We start from the raw sequence: 9,149 nt of genomic DNA on the forward strand, positions 1-9,149 counted from the left end.
ACTTCTGAGTAAACATGTTTCGGATCACAGTGTGAGAGTACTTGCACATCTTGTCTGGATGGAAGATTTTCATATTGCCACACTACATTTTGTTTTTCTATTTAACATGTTCGTATGCAATATGTTTTGTATTTTCTTTTCTTTTCATATTTTCTGTCTATAGTTGACTTACAACTCTGTGGCTTCCAATGCCACACGGTCGACAGTGAACCATGTCTCATATGGTACTTTCAGCCACATGATGAGCCAGCTTCCATACTGCTGAGAAACAGATGGGACTAGGGCCACAGGAATGCTCATCTTTTCACATGCTCAGAGACCACACATGACCAATTCTCCGTGTGACGAGAGCTACCAAGCTGCTACCAAGCAGTCACAACGTGACCAGTGCTTGTTCAAAACCACTGCTTGTGGATGTTTCCCACTCACCAACTTTTGTGGCTGAAATTATCCATGATGTCCAACACGGCAGAGCATCACTTGGGAGGCGATGCTCTGGATTCCTCTCCATCTAGGCTTCAGGTTGTATATATGCGTAAATAAACCATATATCCTAAAGGCACCATAGATCCCACTGTGTCTTATTGTCCCACAGGAAATACAAACCCTGGGATCTCACATAGTGCAGAGATAGAGGTTAACAATATATTCACATTTTAACTCTTTGCAGAACCCTCTGCTGTTAGCATTCTGAACTCCCCCAATTAGCATAGCTTCCACCCTTATTTGATGGGGATCCCAGCAAGAAGAAATAATAATAATTGTTATGGATTGCTCAACCCTTCCATACATCATCTTTGCACACTGAATAATTCCTCCCCAGAAGTGGACAGCACACCATCTCGCTGCAGAGTGGAAAATTTCAATTGCGAAGGGTAAGCTTCCAGAAAGCTGAGGGCAAACAAGGACAGCTGTTGAATAAAGAGCTGCTTACTGTACTGCTTTTGGCTGTACACAAGGCTGGCCTAACTTCTTGCAGAAGCAGAGACATCAAGTCAAGCAGAATACTTTTAAAATAGGTGAGAAGTGAAAGGCTCTTTCTCTCTCCATTTTTGATACCTGTCTCTAGCAGGCTGTGTTTAGTCTGAGGCTCAGAGCATTCGTGGTTTGGGATTCCTCTTTTTTTAAAAAACAACAACATACACAGCTCAACCTCAGTTTTGCTGCCCCGTTGTAGCCATGTAAGCAACTTTAAAAGAGGGGAGGGTATGAATTGAAGCAAGCAAGGGCTAAAGAACCAGCCACAGGATCTGCCCTTAATTCTCCCCTCCTCTCGCAGAGTTAGGACTAGAAAAATCTACCTCACAGGGATGTTGTGAGGAAGAAAAGCGGGAGAACCATGTACACCATTTTGAGCTTCTTTGAGGAAAGGAGGGATGGTAACTGTAACTAATAATTAGTATACAAGCAATTACATAAATATTCTTATTATGTACCTCAGCCAATCAATCATGGGTGTTCACATCACATGAACAACCGGTGTTTATTGATCTGTACACATGCACAGTTTTTCAGAATGTGCACAATCTATGTAAAGTGTACAGTTTAAGGCAGGCACTTTGGTTATACTGTTTTCGATGCCTGGTAAAACATTTGTTTTTGTTTACCCAAGCTTGCCCCGACATGTAATTTTATTGCATACATTTCTTTTCAAAACTGCATCTATATTTTGATCATTTCACTACATCTTGTAGGAATCAAGCTTAGTCAGAGGAATTGGCCACTCTCCAGGCACCCGGCTTGAGTTCCTTGTTGACCTCCCCGTCTGCGACTCCCGGCAAGATCAGGCGAGATCTCAATCGGCGATCCTCCTCTTAACGTGAGAAGAACACACCACTCCTCCCCTGCCATCCCCAGGGAGGGGAGAGAGACAGACAGAAATGTATTTACATGCCTTTATTTCTGTCTTTCCAGCAGTACAGAGAAACATGTCTGCACTCTCTTAACGCCAACAGCAGAGAGAGAGAACTCCTCCCCTGTACTTACAGTACTTACAGTACAGGTCAGATGACACTCTGAGCTAACATCCGGTGCTCAGTACAGTGAATAGACTGTTCCTTTGTTCCCACGGTACAGTCCCATGCATCAACATCCTGTTTGGCTTTCCAGCCATCTGGAGCTCGCTGCTGCATTGCTCCTTTTTCGTAACACATCTTCTATTTCCGTTGCCTTTTAAATTATTTTACACCATTTCGTGTAAAGACTTTATTTCTTATTAAGGGGTATATCCATTTGGCTAATGCAAACAACCCTTCAGATGTTACAAGTGGAGACTCTCCCCCACCCACGCGCCCCACACCTGGTCATTCTTAAACACCCCCAGTGTCTAGGACCACAATCTGAGGCAGTCGTGAACAAGTGTGGCAGGTCACCCTCATGGAGAAATTGACATGGCAATTAAGAGACAGAAGGACGCAGCACACACCTGCAATATGGACATAAGGAACATTTGGATCTGAAGAAAATGGCACTAAATAAAAATTCCTGGAATTGCTCATACAGCCACAGCCATTACAGCAGCTTACAGTGAAATGATTCCCTCCAGCCTGGTGCCTTCCAGGGTTTTTGAACTTCTGATGTACAGTGGTACCTCGGGCTAAGAACTTAATTCGTTCTGGAGGTCTGTTCTTAACCTGAAACTGTTCTTAACCTGAAGCACCACTTTAGTTAATGGGGCCTCCCGCTGCTGCTGCTGCGGCGCCGCTGCTGAGCAATTTCTGTTCTCATCCTGAAGCAAAGTTCTTAACCCGAGGTACTATTTCTGGGTTAGTGGAGTCTGTAACCTGAAGCATCTGTAACCTGAAGCATATGTTGCCCGAGGTACCACTGTATTCCAAAACATCTGGAGGGCAAGAGGTTGGCGAAAGCTGACCTAGGGTGTAATCTTGTCCCTGGGAGAGCAAGAGGACTGCGGGTGGAGATCTGACCTTACAGACCTGGAGCTGAGGTACTTATTTTTTTCTCCCACTGCGAGAAAAAGACAGAAAAACAGATAAACACTTTTCAAAATGAAAAACAATGAAATGAAATGAAATGAAATGTACAAATGAACCCCAGATGCATGAAGGAAAGGAAGTTTCAGATAGGGCCCCACAGCTGTTTACATTGCTGCAAACTGTGAATAAGAAAGCCGCTAGGGTGACAGAAGTCCTCTTTGAAGGGCTGTGTGCCTTAAATATAAAGAATTATGATATGGGAGATCAGGCAGTGCCTTGGAGTTGCCCATCAACACTTAGGCCCTAGAGAGCAGACTGATCACAAGTCTTCTCCACAGCGAGAAGGTATTTCTATTTGAATTTTACTAACTATTTCTAAATTTGCTCCTGTACATATACATTGTACAAATCAATATCCTGTTTTGTGATTTATTAATTGGCTGCCCTTGAAATTAGAGCCAGTTTCAGGCCAGGTGGCAATACATTTTTGTTATCCATGGTAAGTGGCTATACGGCCCTGGACTGTGTATGTTCTCCCATTTACTCTGCATCATCTAGTGCACTCTCACTAATAATTTAGGGAGCAGTGTGCACATGATGGTAGACACCATCTGTACCTATCCTGTTGTTTCTTATGAAATGCTACATTTTGATGAGTTTCCCCCTAAACCAGCTGCAATCCAAACCGAGAAAAGGAACGACCTAGCTGCGTTTTAAGCTAGTAACGTCTACTTTCAGATGCAAATACAGATTCCCCAAAAGCGATCAACTTTAATGCAAGTCACATGCACAGAGTCACTTCAGATTAAGCCCATGGTTGTCTTTTGCCTCCTTGTAGATAAAGAAAACAACAAAACTTTGGATACTTGGACTGAACCTAAACCTGGATTTAAAAATAATAATAATAACCTGAATGCCTGTATTCCTTTGTTCTCATTTTCTTAGCTGAGTAGGTTTGGCAGGTTCAAGTTATTCAGCAAGGGGAAGATGGTTATCACCAATTAATTTCACTATGAATGAATGGGCACTGTAGTGCTTATCTTGTATTCACTGGAGCTGCACATGGAACCGTCACAAACTGTCCCATGGCCATTTGGCCCTACTATGTACAAAGGTAGGTTTCCCCTCCATCCAGTACCCAAGTGTGTATGCCTATTGGCCAAGTGATACACAGTTGGGGATAAGACTTCACATGCTTGATGACATGGCTTCTAGTCCATTACAGCTGGCAATATATCTGTTAGTTGCCAAGATGCAGCAAGACTCTCTTTGTGTGTGTGTGTGTGTGTGTGTGTGTGTGTGTGTGTGTGTGTCAGAAACATGTAGTGACAGAAAGGCAGTCTGATAGAGATCATGAAAGTATTTTGATGGCGGAAGGGTGAGGTCCAATATTAAATTAAAAATTGAATCCAAAAGTGATCCAAATTGTACTGAAAATAATTAGAAGCTTAGTGCTCAGGGCTCACCGTCTCTTGTGGCTAACATAATACAGTTACAGCATATCTAAAGCACATGAACAGTCCCCCCCCCACCGCAAGAATCCTGGGAACTCTAGTTTGTTAAGTGTACTGAGAATCACCCTTTGGATTCTACTTGCCTCAGTCTGCCTCATGGATGTGCCGGCCCTGGTAGGCTCTATGGTGAACTCGCTTGATGGGTCTTTCATCCAGGAGGGAAGCACTTATCAGCTGGAACGCTGATAGAAAGGAAACTTGTTGAGTTATAGTTTCCACAGCAATGTAACTCTCACTCCTTTACAATAAGGCCTTTCAAGATACCGTCAAAGCACTGGGGAATGTGACCTCCCTGCTTGATAAGCAGAGGCTAATGGAAAGCAAACAGGCATGGTACCACTGCCCTTTTCTGATGCTTTGTTCAAAGGCATATCGTGAATTGTTATGGCTTTCTTGTTGTCCTTAGCGGAGCTAGAAATCCATCAAGACTGATCTGTGGCCTTAGACAATCCACTCCTTTTTCAGCCTGAAGCAACGTCTATAGTATGGTTATAGCTATAATGGGAGTGCTGTAACAATTGCTAAATCAAATGTCCGGGAAATTCCCTTATTCCGAATAGGATTCCTCGCAAGAAAGGGAAAAGTTGACAGCTATGATATATACATGAATGAAGCAATGCATATTTGGGTATATATCATTCCTTCTAAGAGCATACTCAATTGGAGGGTGATAACAGGCCTGTTACCCAAAATGGGCCACTGAGAACAAAAGGGAAATATCATCATGCTTGGGTGAACCCCAAGGTTTGCAGAGTTACGTTTTTATGATTTGTTTCACAAGATTTATCTACCGCTTGATCAAACCTCAAAGCAGTTTACAAAAAGAATAAAACAAATATTTAAAACATCCAAAAATAAATAAAACACAGCTAAAACCCAGATTAAAGCACATGTTGACATTCTATATGTCTGGTTAGGCTTCCCTAAACAAAAATGCTTTCAGCAGACACCAAAAACAGTACAGTGAAAGCACTTGTCTGATGTCAAGAGGAAGGGAGTTCCAAAGTTTGAGTGCTACCACACTAAAAAAAAATGATTTCTTACAAATGCAGAATGTACATTATGTGGCACCTATTATAGAGGCAGCTCTGCAAATTGAAGTGTTTGAGGTATTTGAAAAACCCACACCAAATAACACCCAGGACTGAGCATGCTCTGAATTTTTGAGTGACAATTTTGAGTGACAATTAAAAATGAAAAACAGAGGAAGAATTTCTTTAGCTCCTTGCAACTTTTACTGCCATAAGGACCCTTCTTTCCTTTTGAGAGAGCTTAGACTCAAAGGCTCTTAATGCAGCAGAAAAGCTTTCATTGGCTGGTGACAAGGTTACATCAACTGATAATTATGTAGAGAAATGTTGTGTATATGACTCCCTATTTATCTTTCGTCCTTGGGGAGCTTGTTCTGTGACCTCTTTTTGATGAAACCAGAGTATGACTCTCAAGGTTTTGAGACCTTGGCAGTTTCTACTATGTTTTGAGCCTGTTGAGCAGTTGCTTCATAAAGCATGTTCTCCATAATAGAGAGCACGTGTTGCGGTGGGGGCCAAAAAGGCCACCCCACTGTTGTTGAGCAAATTGGCCATATGCTGTGATTGGGCAAGGAGTATTGCTGGGGAGAATGTTATGTTCCTAAAGTGTGGAAGGGGTCAGAGGTCTTAAATACAGGGCTCGGAGCCTGGGGCCTTCTCTTGGGCTGCGTGCACCGGATCACCCGCCCACCCTCCCTGAAAAGGGGGGGTGTTCGTTGTCCTCTGACCTTGCCATGCCTGTCATGGGGTCGTCTGCCTTGGGGCAGGGGCCTGGTAGGAATTTTGTCCATTTGGCTGATTGGCTGTTGCCATTTGGTTTTTGCCTACTGCGTAGCAAATCGTCACAACTTGTAAGGTTGGGCATTGGTTAAAATTGGTTGGTGGAGGGGTAAGTGCCTACGCCTCCAATGGTGGTGCTGAAAGGGAATTCCATTAAAGGAATCCAGGGGCTTGCCATCCCTTTTGTCCTAGTCCCTGGCATCGGACTTGGGCCGTGCAAGCCCCAGGGAGCATGAGGGTGAGAGATGAGGGACTGATGCCAAGCTTCATTTCTCCCCAATATGGTTCTCCCTGACTGGCTTCCGCTGGAATCCGGAAGTCAGTTCTGTCCCCTGGGCAAGGACAGATAGTCGGAACCAATGCCTAAGCAACCACTCACGTGTGTGTATTTAAATAAAGTTGTGGCCAAGTTCATGCCAAAAACCTTAAACAAAAATTGATGTGTGAAGTGTGAGTTATTGGGGTGGCCTGGGGGACCTCGACGCGCAACAGGTTCTGAAAGAGGGGAAAGAGAGAGAGAAAGATTGTGTTTAATATTTATAGATCAGGTAAATTTATTTTGATTGGTCCCTTCGGGAGGTTAAAAAAATAAGAATCAATATGGGAAGTTGGTTGCTGACAGATGTGTGAGGCAAACACCGGAGAAAGCTGAGGTGAAGTTGGATAGCTGAGGCCTGAATATTAAGCTATTCTCTGGTGTGATAACTATTATTTGCTGGTGAAGAGTAGAACACAGAGGCCATCCTGTGTAAAGATCTTACTGGAATAAATAGCTTATTTTTTTAGCAGCTCTATTATTTTTAGCTGCTCTATTATTAATGTTGCCAATATTGTTTGAGTACTGATTGCCGTATGGATTTGTTAACCATATGACTTTTGCTGTAATTCTGATGTTCAGCTTATTTTTCAGTTGCTGCTTTGTTAATAAAATAAAAAAATTCCTTCCAGTAGCACCTTACAGACCAACTAAGTTTGTTATTGGTATGAGCTTTCATGTGCATGCACACTTCTTCAGATACAGTCATACCTCTTATTACGTTTGCTTCATGATACGTTTTTTCAGGTTGCGTCCCACGGCGACCTGGAAGTACCAGAAAGGGTTACTTCTGGGTTTCGTCGCTCTTTGCCACTCGCACATGCGCAGACGCGCAGAATGTCATGTGCATGTGCAGAAGTGTCAAATCGCAGGCGCGCGTGCGCAGATGTGCTGCTGCGGGTTGCATTCTGCTCATGTTGCAAACGGGGCTCCGGAACAGATCCTGTTCGCAGCCAGAGGTAGCACTGTGCACTGAAACAGAAGTCACCAGACCCTTATATATAGTGAGAGGGTGGGGAGGGGTATTATTCAGAAGGGTGGTGGGAATGGGTGATTGGCTGATAGATGTGGTAAACCTGTTCACGACTGTTAACAACTGCAATTGGTCTTACAGGAAAAAGCAAGGGGTGAGATGGCTAAAAATAGCTTTATCATGTATAACGAAGTAAGAATCCAATGTCACTATTCAGACCAGGTCTCTCCATGGTTTTAAGTTTGGTAATAAGTTGCAATTCAGCAACTTCTCTTTCCAGTCTTTGCTAATAGTGTTTTATAGATTGTTGCAGCAGGAGAGGGAGACACCTTGGCTACTTCAGCAGCCTGACTCATCTCTGCCTCAGCTGCCCTCGTCTCTTGCTTCCGCTTCTGGACTTCTCTCTGGCACAGACTCTCCCTGCTCACTAAACCCTGTTACCTCTTCAGCTTCCAAACACTTCCTCCTCCCAGACTTCTCCCTCTGACCACTCATTGCCATCCCACCACCAATCCCCAGCCTCTGAGCCTTTTGTCCCCAGCTAGTGCCTCTCCACCATTCTTCTGGGTCCATTCCAGATGACTTGGCCACAAGAAGAGACAGTGGTGGTGCATGGGAACCGTCTAAGAAGAAGTATAAAGGCATCTTATACGCCAGCTGGACCTGTTAACTCAAGGAAATAACAAGAACCTTCCTGGATCAGACCAAAAGCCCATCTAGTCCAATATTCTGTTGCCACAGAAGCAAAGTAGATGCTTATAGGAAGCCCACAAGAAGATGAGAGCAACGCTTGTGTTCCACAGCAGCTGATATTCAGAGTCCTATTGATACGGGGAAGTAGTAAAACAATCATGATTAGTAGCCATTTCTAGTCTTAACTTCTATATGGATGTTTCTATATAGATGTTTCAGGGAAGTGAGAATCAGTAGCAATGGGAAACTGCAACTGCCCTGAGAAGCGATAAAATTCAAAACGACATTGATGGAATGGGAAACAAGAGCCAAAACTAACATAATGAAATTCGCGAGATGCAGATGTCATAATTTGCCTTTAACGCATGGTTATAAGATGGAAGATCCGGAACTTGGCCACAGTACATGAGAGAAGCATCTTGGAAATCTAGCCGATCACAAGCTGAACATGAGACAAGAGTGTGATGCAGCTGAATTAATGTGATTTTAGGCTGTTCTAATGAAACCATCATTGACAAGTCATGGGAATTGATAGTTCCATTTTATGTTTGCCCTGTTGCAAACCTAAGGCCTTTTGTGTCCAATTATGGGCGCCACACTTTAAGAAAGAGGAGGGTAATATAAAGATGGTCAGTGGTGTGGAAAACAAGTCTGATGAGGAAAGGTTGGAGAAACTTTGTGGGTTTAACCTGGAGACAACAAATCAAAACCACAAAAAGGGCGTTAACACTGGCTAGTACTTGTCAAATACCTGAAAGTCTGTCATGGATAAGAGGGCAGACTTGTTATTTGCTGCCTCAGTGGGCCAGACTAGATATAATCGTCTTGAGGGCAGATTTTGGTTGAACACTAATAGAAATTTCTTGACAGTAAGGGAGTTTGACAGTGGAACCATCTGCCTGGAGT

The sequence above is a fragment of the Podarcis raffonei genome, chromosome 10 (assembly GCF_027172205.1).
Source record: "Podarcis raffonei isolate rPodRaf1 chromosome 10, rPodRaf1.pri, whole genome shotgun sequence".
Lineage (NCBI taxonomy): Eukaryota > Metazoa > Chordata > Lepidosauria > Squamata > Lacertidae > Podarcis > Podarcis raffonei.